The sequence below is a fragment of the Haemaphysalis longicornis genome, unplaced genomic scaffold (genome assembly GCF_048455015.1).
Source record: "Haemaphysalis longicornis isolate Haplotype H1 unplaced genomic scaffold, Haemaphysalis longicornis Haplotype H1 scaffold_3, whole genome shotgun sequence".
NCBI lineage: Eukaryota > Metazoa > Arthropoda > Arachnida > Ixodida > Ixodidae > Haemaphysalis > Haemaphysalis longicornis.
Window position 1 is genome coordinate 52,071,365 of NW_027526335.1, and position 17,470 is coordinate 52,088,834.

General features: G+C 49.5%; 1 long non-coding RNA gene across 2 annotated transcripts in view; it reads right to left on the reverse strand.

Moving 5' to 3' along the window:
- The window catches only part of LOC144174459 (uncharacterized), a 202,275-nt gene extending 185,592 nt beyond the window's left edge, over positions 1-16,683 (reverse strand). For both annotated transcript variants that reach the window (XR_013323477.1, XR_013323476.1), the window contains exon 1: positions 15,816-16,683. This is a non-coding gene — a long non-coding RNA (uncharacterized LOC144174459). The remainder of the gene's footprint in view (positions 1-15,815) is intronic.
- Between the last annotated feature and the right edge of the window lie 787 nt (positions 16,684-17,470).

Here is a 17,470-nt window from a genome sequence, read left to right on the forward strand (position 1 = left end):
GTGTGTGTGTGTGTGTGTGTGTGTGTGTGTGTGTGTGTGTGTTCATAAAAAAAACGCTATAATGCGCATACTCTCCCAGAGTATTCGACAAGAACCCAAATCTATGCCGAAACACCTGTAATAGCTCAATAAGAGCATTTTAACTCAAACGCATGTCTTAATGTCAGACGTTTGATATTGCGCATAATGATAGGCGCTGTACGCATCTCGAGGCCTGGATGCAAAATACAACTGTCTGCGCAGTTCACATTACACGTTTGGCAGTTACTGCTCAGCTTTTTTCTTGTTTTCGGGAACGAACATTACAGGGCACAGCGCCTACCTGTTTGGCATAACTAGCAGTAAAAGCCAACAAGTGCCAAAGAAAATAAATTTGTTAACAACCTAAACTTCCCCCTAAGTATTTTCACGCAATAAAGTACGGTGTCTACGAAAAGAAAGCGAATCGACAAAACATGGTAGGTGGTAATTTTCCAGCACTTATGTTTAATCACCAAAAACCAAGTTCTCGTGGGCAGGAATCTAGGTCAGTTAGGAGTGATGGGGCTCCGCAGTGGTGGAGGGGCTTAAGATCAGAGGTGAATGGCATCCAATAATATGACGGAACGTTAACTTTATCCCACAGTACCTTAGCGTGAGGAAGTTGAGGGATCCACATTTACGTCCACGAATGCACCAATACCGAAGACAAAATTCGTTTGTGGAACTCGAATGTCTCCACTCTGCTTTCTCAGGACATTTTCCACAATTTTACGCATTCGTGCGCGCACACGCTAACCTCATGGAGAAAGCGAAAAAGGCGCCTTACATAGCTTGCCAGTACGACTGCCGTAATATCTGCCGCGGCTGGGCAAGGAAGCGTGTCGTGTTAGTGCTGTCCAAACGTGTCACGCATAACCAATTTTCCGCCGCGGGCGTATTACACTAAAAAAAAAAAGTTTCTCGTTTAACATTCATTTTCTTTGCTTTCGCTTGTTTTTACTTGCACAAACACCGTTGTTTACTGCGCCCCGCTCTCGTACACATAGCAATCATAGGATTGCGACGAGTGCACAATCGCCACGAAGATAAGGGACTTCACGTAAAATGAGCGAGCCACAAACCCCAGAGAAACATCTCCCGAGGATAACAAACAAATCCCCATCAATGCCTGCACGCGTACAGGAAGACCCATTGGCGTGCGCACGTGGACGTCAACATAGTTACGGCGAGCAACAACGACTGCATAGCGAAGTCGTACCCTGCAGTGTACCGTTCTCTCAGCAGTCACCACAGCGTCCCTCGTTTACAGAAGCGTTCTACTCATCTCCGGGGAGCACCCAATCATCGCCGCGCGTGACATTGCGAGTTTCCGGTAACTCCCGGACTACTCGGTCGTAATCAGCCGAACGGCCCCCCGAAATAGCACCCGAAGCGCGCGGCGAGCGAAGAGAAAGAACGGCGGTGCATTTCTCCGGTGGCCGGCCCACAACAGCAAGATGTGACCAGCTGTGCGCCGGCAGGGAGCACGGCAGCCTATAAACCCCTCATTGCGTGGTGTAGTGCAGAAATCGATGTGGTACGTGGTACTTACAGCAACCTCCCCGCCCCCCCCCACCCCCCAACAAAGAAAACAAACAAACAAACAAACCAGAGCACGCCCAGGTATAGGAACGTCGAGGGATGCATTCGAAGATTTGCTGTGTGACTCGTGCCGTGCAGCTACGCGGATGGCCGCTCTTTCTCTCTTTGTAACGAGACCCATTCAAGAGATGCAATTTGGCGTGTTTACAAGGCACACGTGCAATCATGCAGGCGAAACCACTGTTTACTAAGGCCGAACGATCCACGCCCACGCACGCCCGTCCGTTACCGTGAGAGCTGAGGCCGAGAACGACGGAATCCCGTCTGGCCGGGAGGGTACGTTTGAAACAAAATAGACGCCGACCAATAAAAAAAATCTTTCTTGGTGGTCTTTTTGTATCGTACCAAGAGTTCGTGACCATGCAATGATGCCACAGCGAAGCCCGGAATACGCAGCAGATGGCTCTGATATAAGGCTAAGCGTGTGTGTTGATATATAAATATGTCTATAATGTGCGTGTGTATTTGTGAGCGTGTGCGTCACGAAATGCGTGTGTTGTTTTTTATAAGTGCAATAGTATTCACAGAAAAAGTATGCTTCTAAAGAAACCTACCTTCGTAAAGGAAGAATGGCCGCGTATCTGCTCCTGTCGTTCAATATGACGACGAAAGACGGTCGTCTCGTTCCTCCCAAGATAACACGCTAGAGCTTTGCTCAAGTCAATTTAAATTCACCGCGTTCCGCAGCTCCAGGTCGGGCGTCTTGATGGCAATGCTGCCATACGGGGGAGACGCGCGTGAATTGAGGCACCTATATTACAACGTTTATAGAACCACGTTGCCCTCCACTAGCGTTTCAAGCGCAACGTGGATGCTATCTAGTGGAACCTTCCGTTGCTGTTGCCGTTTGATTTCTTAAATGCCGCTAGGAGCTATAGTAGCGTGGACAACAGTAGGCGGCGGTTTTCTGCCATTGACGTAGTATTTCATTTGTTATCGGAAAAACCAAGAAACCGCGAGTTTCTTAATAAAAATACGCTGCAAATATCCCTCATGTATTCATCCTATGCCTTAAATTTGCGTAATGTCCTATTTTTGTTCAACAATGTTGACAAGTATGAACATTGACAGCGGACTTAGACGTTTAGATCTGGCTGTAGGTATATAAGAGTATTGCGCAGCTTTTCTTTCCCTTCGGCCGGGAGGCTGAATCGAGTAACAGACAGACAGACAGACAGACATACAGACCAAAATTTCTGCGTTTAAGTAGCCCAAGACAAACTATTGTCTTTAAAAGTACGCTTCTCTACGGAGTCACCTCCGAAAAAGATAAGTACGTTTTATTCGTACTTATCCCCACGAATGCATGCATGTTTAGTATGTGTCAACGGCACCATAATGAATGCTTGCTAGAAACATCATTTAGGCAGCGCCTTCGTTCTCATTGTGGTCACCGCAGTTATTCTTCTTACTTCCACATACTAGCTTGTCAAAACAGCGACAAAAACATTCACCTTTAAAACGCAACCGTTTCATCCAACGAATTGTTTTTCTTCAATATTTGGTAATTCCAGACAGGAAGCCGATCGCGTTCGTTGAAGCGAGCGAGAGGAAGCCGGAAGAGAAGACTCCCCGCTGGGCATAAAATGCGTGCGGTGAAGCAGGAAAACATTGAAACGCTAAAAATGCTTACCGCGCATCTAGCAGGCCCACACATGGCTACCTCTACTTGACTCCTAATACGTATACACATAAAATAAGCCAACATTCGGCGGCGAAATCAAGGGGAAGAGCGCGACAGATTAAGAGCTTCTCAAGCCTCCAGCGCGGGTCAGTCTTGCGTGCATACCGAAGGGGCAGTTTTTGCCGTCTTTTCCAGCCCGCTTCATTTGCGCTCTGGCATGCACGCAAGCTTGCCCGAAACCCGGAACTGATACGCATATGCGTGTGGCAAGAAAACGTCAGTCAAGTGCGTCCAAAAAAATGCGTAGCGAGAGCAGCATGCGATGCGCTGCGTAAGCAATCCCCCCCCCCCCCCCCCCTTTTTTTTTTCGACTCGTTTATCCCGGAAGTCGATTAAGGAAGCGTACGCGTTGAGGGTGCGGCCGGGCGGAAGGACGCGGGCCCACGCGGTGCCTTGTTGTGACAGGTCGAACAGGCAAACTTCTTCGCTCCAGTCAGGAACAGCCGCGGCAGCACTCCCCCGTTTGGCGGCGGCGGACCGCGAGAGCCACGTCTAAATGGAGCCCGTCACGGCGGCAACCTCCCCGCGCTACGTTTGACGCTAATCCTTCCAACGCAACGCCGCTCTCCAGAGTGGGGCCCGAAACACGTGTGTGTAGTAACACGACGGCCGCGTGGGCGCTCCGAATTAAAGCGACGTCGGCGCACCGCTTCGGCCTGTTTCAATCAGGATGACTGAAGTGCGGTCTAAAGTCGGGGGTGCGACGGTACGAGTGCGGAATTGATTAGAACTCGCTTTACAGGAGCTTGACAACGAAGATGATGGCGGGCGTGTGCTCGGTGCGCGTGGTGCGCGAACCGAGCCATGCTTGGGCGGCTGATCGCCGGCTTTAGAGTGTCTTGTACTCCGTCTGCTCGGCTTCGTTCGTAGGAACCGAATTCTGTCACTCAACTTGCAGCCGGAAGTTTTCGAAGTAGTTTTAGCAACGTGGTTGTGCGTGTCATGCACACGGATTTCCACCCCTCCCGAGTGTACGCAGGTTTATGGTGTACGAAATGACCGTGCCACCATCGACGCTTGTCGCTAGTGCCGCACGGTCACGGGTCAGCGGTGTTGCTGCCCAGTAAAACTTAAAACGTGTGTAAAGCTTTAAAGCGTACTCTGGTAATGCCAAAAAGCTTAAGCATACTCCTGTAAAGCTTAAAACCTTAGAACACTCACGCACGCACACACACATGCGGGCACCCCGCTATTTCTCTCCGGAACGCATATCTACGAGCGACGGGGCCTTAACCTGCCATGCATCTACGCCCCATCAGACATTGTTCTTTAAATAAGTATTCATGCATTGAGGCGCTACTTAGCCGTCCTTCGTTCTGGACGGTTTAGTTCAGATATGAGTCAGCACAGGAAGATTTCGGAGAACGTACACACTCTTTCGAAGTATAAATGACGGACAGCTGCATCTCGCTGCATCTGCCGTTTGGAGACAGGGAATCCACACTGCGCACCCGACGATTTAATCGACCAGTTTTTTTTTTTTTTCCCCTTCATGAGGAGGACCACAGCGTTACAGCGCCAACAATTCCTCTAAGCCGGCACGTTTTCAACGGCTGGCCTCCGGGAAAAAAGCGAGAACCGTCGATCCGGTTTATTCCGATCTAGGGCAGAGTGATCCGTCAAATCGTCAAGCATAACAAGACAGCTTTCCGCTTTTTTTTCATACCAGTGCCAGCTTGGCGATGTCTTGCAGCGCCTTTAGTTTCTTTTTTAGACTCGCGTGCCACCTGCACCGCAAAATGTATTCCACGAGGTCGGGCTCGGTCCCAAAACGCTGTAGACACTGAGCAACTTCTGCGCCTCGCCGCCGCTATTCGAACAAACCGGAGCACTTAACGGCCAACGGAATGACGGTAACCTCAATGTAACGATTTCGCCGATGGGTGTGGCAGGGACGACGGGGCACGTGACGACGCGCCGGCAGCGAATGAGAGAGGCAGCGTTTAGCAAGAACCCCAACCACGTACGCGCAGAAAAATGCGCGAAAGATCGCCGACGACGAAATGAGGGCCGAGGTCAGCCTCTAGGGGACAATAGCATTTCGCGACTAGAACACCCGCCGCCACCACCAGCCGCAATGCCTGCGACGCCGCCGCCAGACGGGCGGCTCACGTCTGAAGTACAAATTCGGCCCCATAAGAGGCAAATGTAGCGGAGTAAGAGCGGCGCGTCGTGTATAGAAATGAAGGACGCGTCTAGCTGGGGAAGAGACTAAACACCGCTTTGATGACAATGTCCTGCGATTAGCTTTCATTTAGTTACCTTCAATCAACCCCATTGAGCGAGCCAACTGCTCACGCCACAACGTATTCTCCCATCGACAAATGAGGAAACCGAAACCGGCGAATCGCATACTTGGTTGTCGTACACCCCGTAGGCCTTCTCAACTGGGTGGTGTGTCACGTTGGAAGTAACAGTGGCGGTAAAGAAAGAGTGGCCGGGCAAAGGGCGACCCAGAACCGGAGTGAGGCAGGGCGGCGCTCGACGAAGCGAGAAACTGGTTACGCACTCTTGACCTTGCCTCGCGACGCCATCTTCCCAGACTAAAGAAGCGTGCCGGACATGTACGGACCGGCCGCCGCCGACGCAGCCGGTGTCGGTGCGCGGTCTGCGCTGTTGCACGGCCGGCGACAGACGCAAAAGTTTGCTGACGTCGAACCCACTGATGTCTACGCACTGCGTAGCGGCCTGGGTTTGGTTCACAATGGGCTACACCAATTGTGAGCTTGTCAGGTGTTTAATAAATGTCAACCGAACAATGAAAGGAAGAGGGGGGCTGGATAAAGAATGTTACGCGTACGCACCACAGTATGAAATTGCGTGCGCAATTGAACGAATTTAGTGGAATGACGAACACTTTGCGGGGACTGCAAAGTTTCCGCTCAAGGCGCATGGCGTATAAAAAAAATAACATTTAGACAATATTCAAAATTGCTCGCTGTTCAGCACGGCTCGGGATTGAGTGCCGTTCTTATTCGGCGTTGCTGGCTTTCCGGCGATAGTGGCTTGCCCGGCCTCAAACCGGTGCTACGGTCCAGCTGCGTTGTGAACCACGAGGTGGCTTCAAAAATACCGTGAAAAGACCGGATAAGCGTAGACTAAACTGCCAGGCTGCGGCACCGGCAATTTTGAATCGGTTTCCTTCCACAGACAGATACCAAGCCGGGCCTAACACGCAGCTGAGGAAATTTTGTGCGAAAATAGGGTACTCTACTGCAAAACCTGTAGTCTGTTGACGGCAGTTAAGTGGCGTACAAGTCTCTGCCTACAATTTTGAAACCCTCGCAAAGAGATTCTCCATACAGGTAGGCAGATCATGCCCGGATTTATCACCAATTACCAAAACGACCACCAGCGTCACCGGTCGCTGTTGTAGATCATTCTCTGAATGCTAATATGCCAGAGCGACGAGAAATGAATGAAGACACCCGGCATCTCGTATCCTCGAGCCACGATAAATACATAAGGGTGCTAGCAGCATCCTTATGAACTTGCAGCTAGAAAAGAGCAACTCAAGAAGGAGATCGCAAAAAGTGCATCGAAGTTCAAAAGGGCCTCCCACAGCGTTTGCGTGCAGTAACTTCCTGGAAGGATCGAGTGGCGTATTTTATATTCGCGCAGCTGTTCCCGGCAGGTGGCACAGGTGGCGTGTGATGCACTGGCGCTGCACATCGAATTGGCGACAATGTGTTGCCAGAACTTTGTTTGTTAAAACCTAAAGAGCGAGTAATCTTTCGATCTGCGGACAGGTGGGTGCTTTTTCACTCGGCTTGTCTATCTTTGCGTATGTAGATCTTATCTGCGCTTCTCTTCTTTTTATAATTTATCCCACGTAGAATAACCCCGCGGGCGCCCCTAATCACATTCCGCATATTAATGTAGGCGCGTGGAATGTCCGCGGTCATGGAATAACCAGTACCAGCTTCGAGGAATAAGAGAAGCAATAAAACATGAAATTTTTACCCCTGTGCAAGGCACCCGAAACATTTTATGACGGCGAGGACATGATGCTCTCTGCGCGTAAAAGCCATGCCCTTGATTTTCAAAAACAAAATCTCTTGAAAGAAAAGAAAACACTCCGGCGGTCATTACACGAATCTACATGGTACCTCAACCACAACAGTCCCTCTCACTCACCATGCTTCAATGCGAACGATGTGCCTTTTCTTGAGAAAGAACAGCAAAGCGGTATTAACTCCGTGCGGCTCTCTGGTTCCATCAAACCAAGCTTTTTGTGCGGACACTCAGGGCAACATTTCTCTGATTGATTATTTGGCTATAAGAGCTGACTTTGAGAGACGGGTGATGGACCTCGGCAAGAACGTCACTTGTGCTTCACCCATGAACAACACGCGCGCACGTGTACGACTGGCCGTCCGGCAGGCCTGACAAGTCTTTACTGTTTGGACAAAGGCTCGAAGATTGTTCGGTAAGCCTGAGTGCTAAAAAGCCAGCGTTGGCGTCCGGGGCGTCTGTAGCAGCGAAAGAGCCCTTAAACCCATGTGAACGCAAAGCATTTAATAGCTCGTGCTTCGCATAAATAAACCACGGCAAAAGGGCCGCTCTGGTAGACAACGCCTGGGAATGCGCAGAGTAACGTGGAAAGCGGAGCGTGGCGGTGGCTGCGAACGCCGGACGGCGTAGGCAGATACACATACTCAAGCACGCATCCCGCCGTCCTCACCCAGCGGCTCAACGGTCAGAGTAAGCTAGGCCACTGCGCTGTGCAGTAGAATTATCAGCAATATCGTCTGAATGACCTCCATCTAGAGCCAACATTGCAATTTAGTAATTCTTAACAATAACCCGCACCAATCTATTCGCAAGATACCCGCCGCGGTGGCTCAGTGGCTAAGGCGTTGCGCTGCTGAGCACGAGGTCGCGGGTTCGATTCCCGGCCGCGGCGGCCGCTTTTCTGATGGAGGCGAAAAGCAAAAACGCCCGTGTGTTCGAGATTTCGGCGCACGTTAAAGATCCCCAGGTGGTCAAAATTAATCCGGAGTCCTCCACTACGGCGCGCCTCATCGTCTTCGTTGCGTCGGCGCGTTAAACCCCACAATCAATCAATCTATTCGCAAGACGCGAAAACAGAGCCCGCAGCAAATCTCCAAAACATTAATCACAACGCAAAATTTAAAGAAGTACTCAGCGGCGTTCAAATGGACATTAATACTTTCGTATATGCACAACTCACAATAAAAGCAGTCTGGTGTCCCCATATAATTAGGTCGTAATTTTCTCCTTGCGTTCTAAAATAATACCCAATCCATACTTACGCTTGTGTAGACAGCAATGCACCGCACCGTCTGGCGGTGCAACAAGGTTGATCTAATTCCACGTTTCAACAACTGCGTCGAATCGCGCAGCTGCTGATTTATAATACGAATCTGCGAAGTTCTGAATCGCAGTGTGCACTTTCAAAAAAAGAAAGAAAAAAAAAAGATACGCTCAGTCTCGTATGCCACACGTGCACACAGCGCGACGAGAGCTTCCGCAAGCGGCCGGAAGCGGATTGGGGGCAAAACAAAAAAAGCTCGCCTGCGGCGTGACTGCACCCACGCCAAAGTCTCGCGTGAAACTGCTGTGAAAGCCGCTATATTAACCACTCCTCTCATGCATGCGTAGGCTGCGTGCCTGAAATGCATGCGATCCATATTTGAAGCGCGCGCGCTGGTTTCGGTCTCGTATCGTCCTCTTAAACTCATTACGTTACACTCGTTGACTGCGATGCGAAAGAGAGAGAGAGAGAAAAAAAAACCGTCGAAAACCAGAAAAAAACGCGCAAAATTTCATAAGCGTCCAACTTTCGAATAAGCCACGTGTAAAAGTAAAACAAGCAACCGCTGGAACAAAAAATGGAAGGGGGCGGTGACGAAAGCCTAACAGAGACGTTAGGTGCTTTTATCGATTTCAGAGAAGTATATGGACACCGCTTGGGTATTAAAGTTTGGTGGCGACACGCGCGTGGTTTGCAAGACATTATGCAACCGTTCCTTGGAAAATGTGAAAATCAATAATGCACCATTTTAAAGCCTGTTTTCTGGCAGATGTCTGCACAATTAAGGTGGAGGGACTTGTAATGAAGACACGCCAACTCATCTATTTGAGCGTGAAACGTGGGGGTAGTTTGATATATGCGTTGGGAATATTTCCCGCAAGCCACATTGGAATTCCATATCTAACGTTACGCTGTCGGCGCAGTAGACTGCATGAATTATCAGCCGGCACACCAACGCATCTGACGCGGTATTCGGCAGCGAACAGCTCGTATCGCATTCCTTGAGTGTTTCGAAGCTTTAAAAACCAGGCCAACCTTAGTCTATGGCTGTACTTTTCACTACACTGTTTAGGGTGTACTATTTGCACTAGTACTGCGGATTCCGAGAAAACTAAGGGACACAATCCACCCAGTGAAATTGGTTTGACGGTTAAGTTGTCGAATGACGGCAAGAAATGAAACACGCTTGTAATTTGGGATCAAACATTATTCTCAGTTACCTTCATCATCATCATCATCATCATCATCATGTCTACGCCCACTGAAGGGCAAAGGCTTCTCCCATTAATCTCCAATTATTCCGTTCCTGTGCGAACTGGCAGCAATTTATCCCCGCAAACTTCTTGGTTTCATCTGCCCATCTAACTCTTTGCCGCCCCCTGCTACGCTTGCCTTCTCTAGGGGATCCACTCTGCTACCCTTAATGACCAACGGTTATCTTGCCTTCGCATTACATGCCCTGTTAGATCAGTACAAGAGGCACCTCCACCGGGCATCGTAAACCGTACAACTCCTTTATAAAGTGCTATAGCATGCTACAGGGGTCCAAGAACATTGCGAACGTTCCAAGAACTATGCTCCATCACGGAGGCCATTACGAAACTCTGAATCGTTCTCGCAAGTTGTTTGATGGGCCGCCTTTACCTCAGGGTTATTGCAACTCGCGCGGTGATGAAGCGTTGTGAAAACGAAGCGCACTCCCCGATCGCCAAGAACTTCCTGAGCACGCGAATTAGCGTTCGCGGAGCTCCATTCTGCCGGCACGCGAGCTCTTAACGCACTCGGATCGAAGCGGTAAGATTAAAAATTCGCCACGCAAAAGGCGAGCGTTTTCTTCCCAACCTCGCGCTGCCAATGAAAATCTTGCGTGTCTTTGCATTAAAGGCCTTCTTCATACTGCCAGCGCTCTCCCCGATGTCCACGATTACTGCCTACACAGGTAATGAAAAATTTAAGAAACAAACAAACAAACAAGAAAGACGAGAGACGGAATAATATTGCCGAACTTAACGGCGCCTCACTTCCAATTTTTAATCCGTAAGAATCCATTGACTGCTTTCCCTCGAAGGCTGTCGGTCCGTCTGCCCGTAACGCCTGACACGATGCGCTCCGTAGGTGCAATATGGTGGTCGCCCTATACGTATCGTCATCATCATAATCACCAGCCTACCTGCGCCCACTACAGGGCAAGGGCCTCTCCCATTAATATCCAATTATCCCGGTCCTGTGCTACCTGCGACCTATTCATTCCCGGAAACGTCTTGATCTCATCTGCCCATCTAACTTTCTGCCACACCCTGCCACGCTTGCCTTCTCTAGGGGTCCACTCTGTTACCCTTAATGACCAACGGTTATCTTGCCTTCGCATTACATGCCCCGCCCACATCCGTTTCTTCTTCCTAATTTCTATACGTAAACATTAGGTATTTAAAAATATCTCGGAGATAAACTTGATACTCCTTAGATGGGTTGTAGGCCACAGCCATATGTATTTATTTCACGCTATAAGTACGTCCATATGAGTCGGCCATGAGCTTCTAACGGAACCTGTCATCAGCACTGGCCAATTCCCCCGACTGGCCATGTCGGGATTGTTAAGTACGTATGGAGACGACGCAGAGCTTCTGATGGCAGAGGTCATGGGCAATGGCCGATTCCCTTAGTGGACACGAAACAGTCGCGGGTGGGTATGTTTGCGTCGCATCGAAATTGGAATTGTTGAATCGGCCGCCATATTGTCACGGCAGCTGCCATCATCACCAGAGAATTGACCTCGTCACAGCCAAATGGATGAGTATTAGGTGCGGACACGTTTAAGTATGTATGTATGTATGTATTTATTGTACTTAGGAAAAGGAAAAGCCACCAACAGGCGTAGTTTGTCTCGCCTAGGGGGCGGACACCGGAACGCCTGCTGGTGTAGGGGGGGAGGGGGAGGAAAGGGAGAAAAGAATACATAGGAATAGGAGGATAGGGGGAGAAGGTTGACATTACAATGCATGTAACTTTAAGTATAAGCCAATTGGTAATTCTGGTACCACCGCGGGAACGGCAAAAATTCCGACGCCATATTTTCGCAAAACGGGACGTGATTTAAGGCTGCCGCCCCAACACAAAGTCCTAGATGCGCTCCATATTTATGCGCGAGGCATACGAAGGGCTTAAGAAGAGCCCGTGGAACCTTTATAATAAAACACTCTTTAACAAAAAAAAACCGTGGGCCTTTATAATTTCTCACAGCAAGCAGACGTAGTGGTGCATGCACGGGGATGGGTGCCAAGAAAGAGCTCTGATACCCTGTCTGACAATTCCCACTCGAAAGTTGCAAGTTTTTTTTTTGTTTTTGCTTGAAGGCCGCGAGTTCTTACGGTAAACCGAAATGTGGAAACAGCTCCAAATGCGGTTGAATTTGAAGCCGCAAACGGTCGCAGGTCATGCGTGCCTGAAGGAATAATAATATTCCGTGTGTTGCTCAATACAAGTGACTGATGGCAGGGCCCATTTCTTTTGTAAAATACAGAAATAAAAAGCGAAGAAGAAGAATTTAAAAAAATTGGCCGAGTACGCCTAGGAACAGGTTCCCAGTCACGAAATCTAAGCTGTAGGTATGGCCGTAGGGCTAACAGTCTAAAATACTAAATTGTGCAGCCGTTAAAGAAAAACAGACAACTTTGGGATCAAACGGTGCTCTCTTTCTCAATGTCGTTCTCTAACAGAGGCACGTTTCCCGACTGCGGTTGCACGCATCAAACTGAACCCTCACGCTAGAACCCGTGCTAAGCGGACGGTAGAGTATAGAGGTAGGGGAGAAACAGCGGCCTGCCGACCGGGCGACCGTCTCGGAAATAACGCAGGCTCCCGGGAATAAGCTGTCGAATGAGGGAACGGCATCTCGAACCTAATCTAAGCCAGCAGGTCGTCGGGGCCGAGTGGAAGTGGGTTCGTTTACGGACCCCGGGCCTCGGCAACACCGTTTTGAACTGTCCGGTGCAATAAGGGCCGCGCTGCTGCCCTGCCGACCAGGCAGACACCGCCCTACTCCCCCTCCACTCGCGAGTGTCTATGGCGATCAGACAGCGCGGCGGCGGAGAGAGTCCGTTGCTGGCCGGTGGGGCTATGGAGCGAATTAATGGCAGGATGCGGAGAATTAATTACGAGACGCGCGCTTTGTCTAACGCGTGCGGCCGCTCAGGCCGTCTCCTCGTCGGAACTTTCAACACGCACCGCGTATAGTATGCGCGCGCTACAGCGTCTGGATTCCAACACCGCCCAACCAGCTCAAGGGGGCTAATGGGCAGCGGAGAAGCAGTGTGTAAGGGTTATGGGTGCGTTTGTGTATATATATATATATATATATATATATATATATATATATATATATATATATATATATATATATATATATATATATATATATATATATATATATATATATATATATATATATATCTATAGGAAGAAATGCCGGCAGTCTACAACGCCAAAGAAGGCATAGGGGAATGGTTAGAATATTGTTTACCGTTAGTGACGTTACATTATTATTTATTATTATTAATTACGTGAGAAAAACACGTGGGCGCGTGTTTTTCTTTCTTTCTTTCTCACGTAATTAATAATAATAATTAATAATGTAACGTCACTAACGGTAAACAATATTCTAACCATTCCCCTATGCCTTCTTTGGCGTTGTAGACTGCCGGCATTTCTTCCTGTATTTCTAACGAGCCCCTCATTTACAAACCCTATATATATATATATATATATATATATATATATATATATATATATATATATATATATATATATATATATATATATATATATATATATATACTTGTATACACGCGTATACATACATACATACATACATACATACATACATACATATATCCTAACAATTCACGCTACGACACTAACACGGCCGTCCGCATTCGCACGAACCGGTTGCTGTCGTGCATTACCAGCGATTTGAGAAATCGAGTTTCAATTCGTAAAATCAAAACAAGCGCGACGCTGACCACGCGTAGTGATTCAAGCTTCGCGGTGAATCCTCCAGGGCAGCAACTTGGGGTTAAGAGTGTTCGCGGTAGTATGCATGTTTTCCTGGTAATTTTGCGAGTCGGGCCATAAGATCGACTTCCTTCTTTCATTCACAACCGCGGTACGAGCGTTTTGCTTTTAAACATTTCGCTCCCGTGTGCCGCTTCCGAGGCTAGCACACCCAGAAAGCCTCCCGGTCTCAATCCGTGCGACAGGCATGATTAAAGGAGGCCGCTGCTGCAAGTGTGGTCTTGAGAGGTAGCCCATTACAGCCATTTTTGTTAACATAGCAGTTATTAGTGCTTTGACTCTGATTGATTGATTGATTGATTGATTGATTGATTGATTGATTGATTGATTGATTGATTGATTGATTGATTGATTGATTGATTGATTGATTGATTGCAGGGTCTAACGCGCCGACGCAACGCAGGTGATGAGGCACGCCGTAGCGGAGGGCTACGGATTAATTTTGACCACCTGGGGATCTTTAACGTGTGCCGAGATCTCGTACACACGGGCGTTTTTGCTTTCCGCCTCCGTCAGAAAATCGGCCTGCGCGGCCGGGAATCGAACCTACGTCCTCGTGCTCAGGAGCGCAACGCCTTAGTCACTGAGCCACCGCGGCGGGTTACCTTGACTGTGCTTACTGAGCGATGCACCATTGGAGGTGGCGTTGCACGGCCACTTAATTTACCGCAGTGGCTCATTACAACATTAAGAAGATGATACATGCAGCAACTCCAGAAATACCCTCCACATGCGGTGAGAAGTCGCGACTCGCGACACGACACGACCAAACACACACAAAAAAAAACGGCGTAAGCAAAAGCATGTTGGGATAGCAAAGGGAACACTAACGTTAGTCAAGTACAGGTTGGGAGTCCACGGGCTGGATGGGATTCTGAAGAGAAGACATATTCTGAACCCCTGTGCTTGGTCGAAATTAAAGAGCTCAGAAGAATATGCCCTTGGGCGAAGTTGGTACTCGTCTAAAAAAGGCATAAGAGCGCGAAAGGGTGACGAGGACTAACGAGACTCACAGGGTACCGCTTGTCGTGTGTTTCTTGTAAGTCTTCGTCAACCATTCGCGCTATTATGCCTTGTGTAAGAGTTTCTATACGTGCCCCAATAAAGGTTGCAACCAGGATGAATGGGTGAAAGGGCGGTCTTCTGGTGGTGATGATTAAGTTTCACCGACGATTCACATAATGTAGCTGATACAAACTGTATTCCGCGCAGTGAGGGCCTCTAAGCGAATTTCGCGCGCAAGCTGCCATTCAGTAAGGCGCTTTTGCTTGTGATTTGCAAGATGAGCAAGCAGCCCAGGAGGCAATGAGCTACATTTATGCGAAATCATCACTCCCGGTGCCTCGTCAAAAATAAGCTGGCGAGAATTAGAAACGATCACGGGCGCAAAGTGATCAGTGCACAGCGCAGGCATGGTAAAGAACATCATTGACACATCATTTTAATCATTTAAAGTGTTTTTATTACGCTTTGATCCCAGCTTTTGGTCTAAAGTTAAGGGCCACATTTTTTTCTCACGAACTGGTTTACCGCTTGCATCTAAAACCTCTCAAAACGTACAAAACCTGGCAGGCGTCTTCGCACGTGTCGCAAAGCTTCGAGATGTAGCCGCTACAAGCGAAACTTTAAATTTAACGTAACCTGAAATAAAATGTGAACAAAGTCTCTAACAGCTGACAGCCAGCCGCAATGCGAAGCTTCGCACAAAACGCTGCGACCGTTTGCTGTCTACAAGCGACATAGATGCTGGCGTTGTGGTTTACTGTAAACCGTCTGCGCTTATTACAGGTATGGAATTTAAGAAAACAGCTCGTATTTTAACAGCGCCCAATTCGGAGGTGAATTAGACTAAAACATCAGTGAAGGCAGATCATCCGTCAATTCGCTTTCAGACATTGTGTGGTGTAGCCCAATGACTTACCACTGTGAAAAAAATGAAAGTAACGCATTCAAATCTCCCGCCAAACCGGAGCCAATACACGCGGACCCGTAATGTCTGCGCCGAAAGCGGTAGTAAATGAATTTTGAAACAGGAAATTTTAAGCCCTCGTTTGCAGCGCAACACATAAAAGTAGCGGATAAATAATGGACCTGATTACGACCCACTTTCGCGGTCAAAAAAAAAATTGACTACGCAAACGCAAGAGGAAGAAACCTTACCTATGGCGGCGGCGTCTCCGACAGTGACGGCCAAAACGTGGGAATCATGTCGAGGACTTGTTCAGCGCAGTAATAGTAGTAGTAGTAGTAGTCCACGGGTGGGGGGCTCCTCAAGTATCACGCTAAAACTCAATGCGGTGGTGCAAGTCAAGCGCACTCCAGCAGACAACCAACACCAGTGAGAAGGGAGCGGTGCCTGGGAAAACGAGATGCGCACCGGTCTGCAAAGAAAAAAGCCAATCGCTACTCCAAACAGGCCGCGCGGCAAATCCAATGCGCCGGAGCGGGCACACGCTTTATCCCTCGAGCGGAGCACGTAGCCGCAGGTTCGGCGCCAGTGTCACGTTCGCACAGAGCGCACAGATTCTCCTCTCTCGCACAGTCGCCGCCGGGAGCAGCACAAAACAGTAGCACAGGAATAAACCACAGCACACAGCAGACGGTCCGGCGGGAACGGCGGTACACCAAACGAACACGACTGAGGCCGGGAAAGAGCGGGAATCAGTGTTGATGTTTGCGGCGGCAGAAGTAGGTAAAAAATCGAGCGACGAGAGTCGGGCTCTCTCTGCTACTCCAGTGAGTGACAAGTGTGCTTTCTTAGTGTCCCCGAGGAACGGGAAGGGAAGTCGATGGACGTCCGGGGAAGGAAGGGGGACGCGGTGAGCGTCCGAGGGGGATGTGACACCGCCGGTCGACGTCAAAGGGTCGCAGACGAGGCGGCACACGACGCAGACGACGCCGGCGGCACTCGACGTCCACCTTGACGGGCTCTCCTCCGGAGGGGCGGAGCGCGAGCGGCGCGCCGGTTCACACAGCTGTAGTAGCAGCGCTGACGGCGCGGCGAGCGGCCATGCTGTCCATGTGGACTCCGGGCTGCGACTAGCGCGGTCGGGAGCAAGGCCACCGCTACGCAGTGGCGCCGCCGCCGTCGAACGGGAGGGAGCGTTCCATTCGCCGATCACAGGGGAGAGGCTGAGCGTACACTGGAGTAGCCGTGCGCGCACCACACCAAGAACGCCCGCTCGTGCGCGAGGGCTTGTCGGATGTTGTAACCGGACCTCTGGGCAGCGCCGAAACCGCCTGCGCACGCCCTTTGCTAGGGCCATTTACCAAAAGTCGTTGGCAAGACATGTTACAGTCGTCCCTTGTTCGTGCTTTTAACTGGAGGACACCACCTCACGGCACACCTGGCCAGTGTTAATGCAAGGCACATCTGGCTTTCGACACCATTAGGCGAGGACCGGGGTTTACCTGCGTCCGGACTTGGGCAAGCTTGAGGCCTTGCACCTCCACCGCCATTTAGCTCCTGGAAGCACTAGTGCTGTCCTGCAAGTTCCAAACGCTCCAACGGTCGACCCTAAGCTTCAAAGCTACTTACTGCTTTAGCTTCCTACACAGCAGCAGCGATCTAGAGACACCGCCTGGCCACATCTGCTTTCTTATGCACCGCAGCACTTATGGAAGCGGGGTTTCAGGCGGGCATAAGAAGGAAAGAGGCAGACTCACAATCTCCCGGGATTCCATACCAATCTATACCACTTTGAAAAAACTTTAAATGTCCTTTTTCGTGCGCTAATGCGACCACAGCTGCATTACAGCTTACAAGCCACCAGCTACATTTTTTTTTCTGGCGCAACGGCTCTACTCTGGTGCTT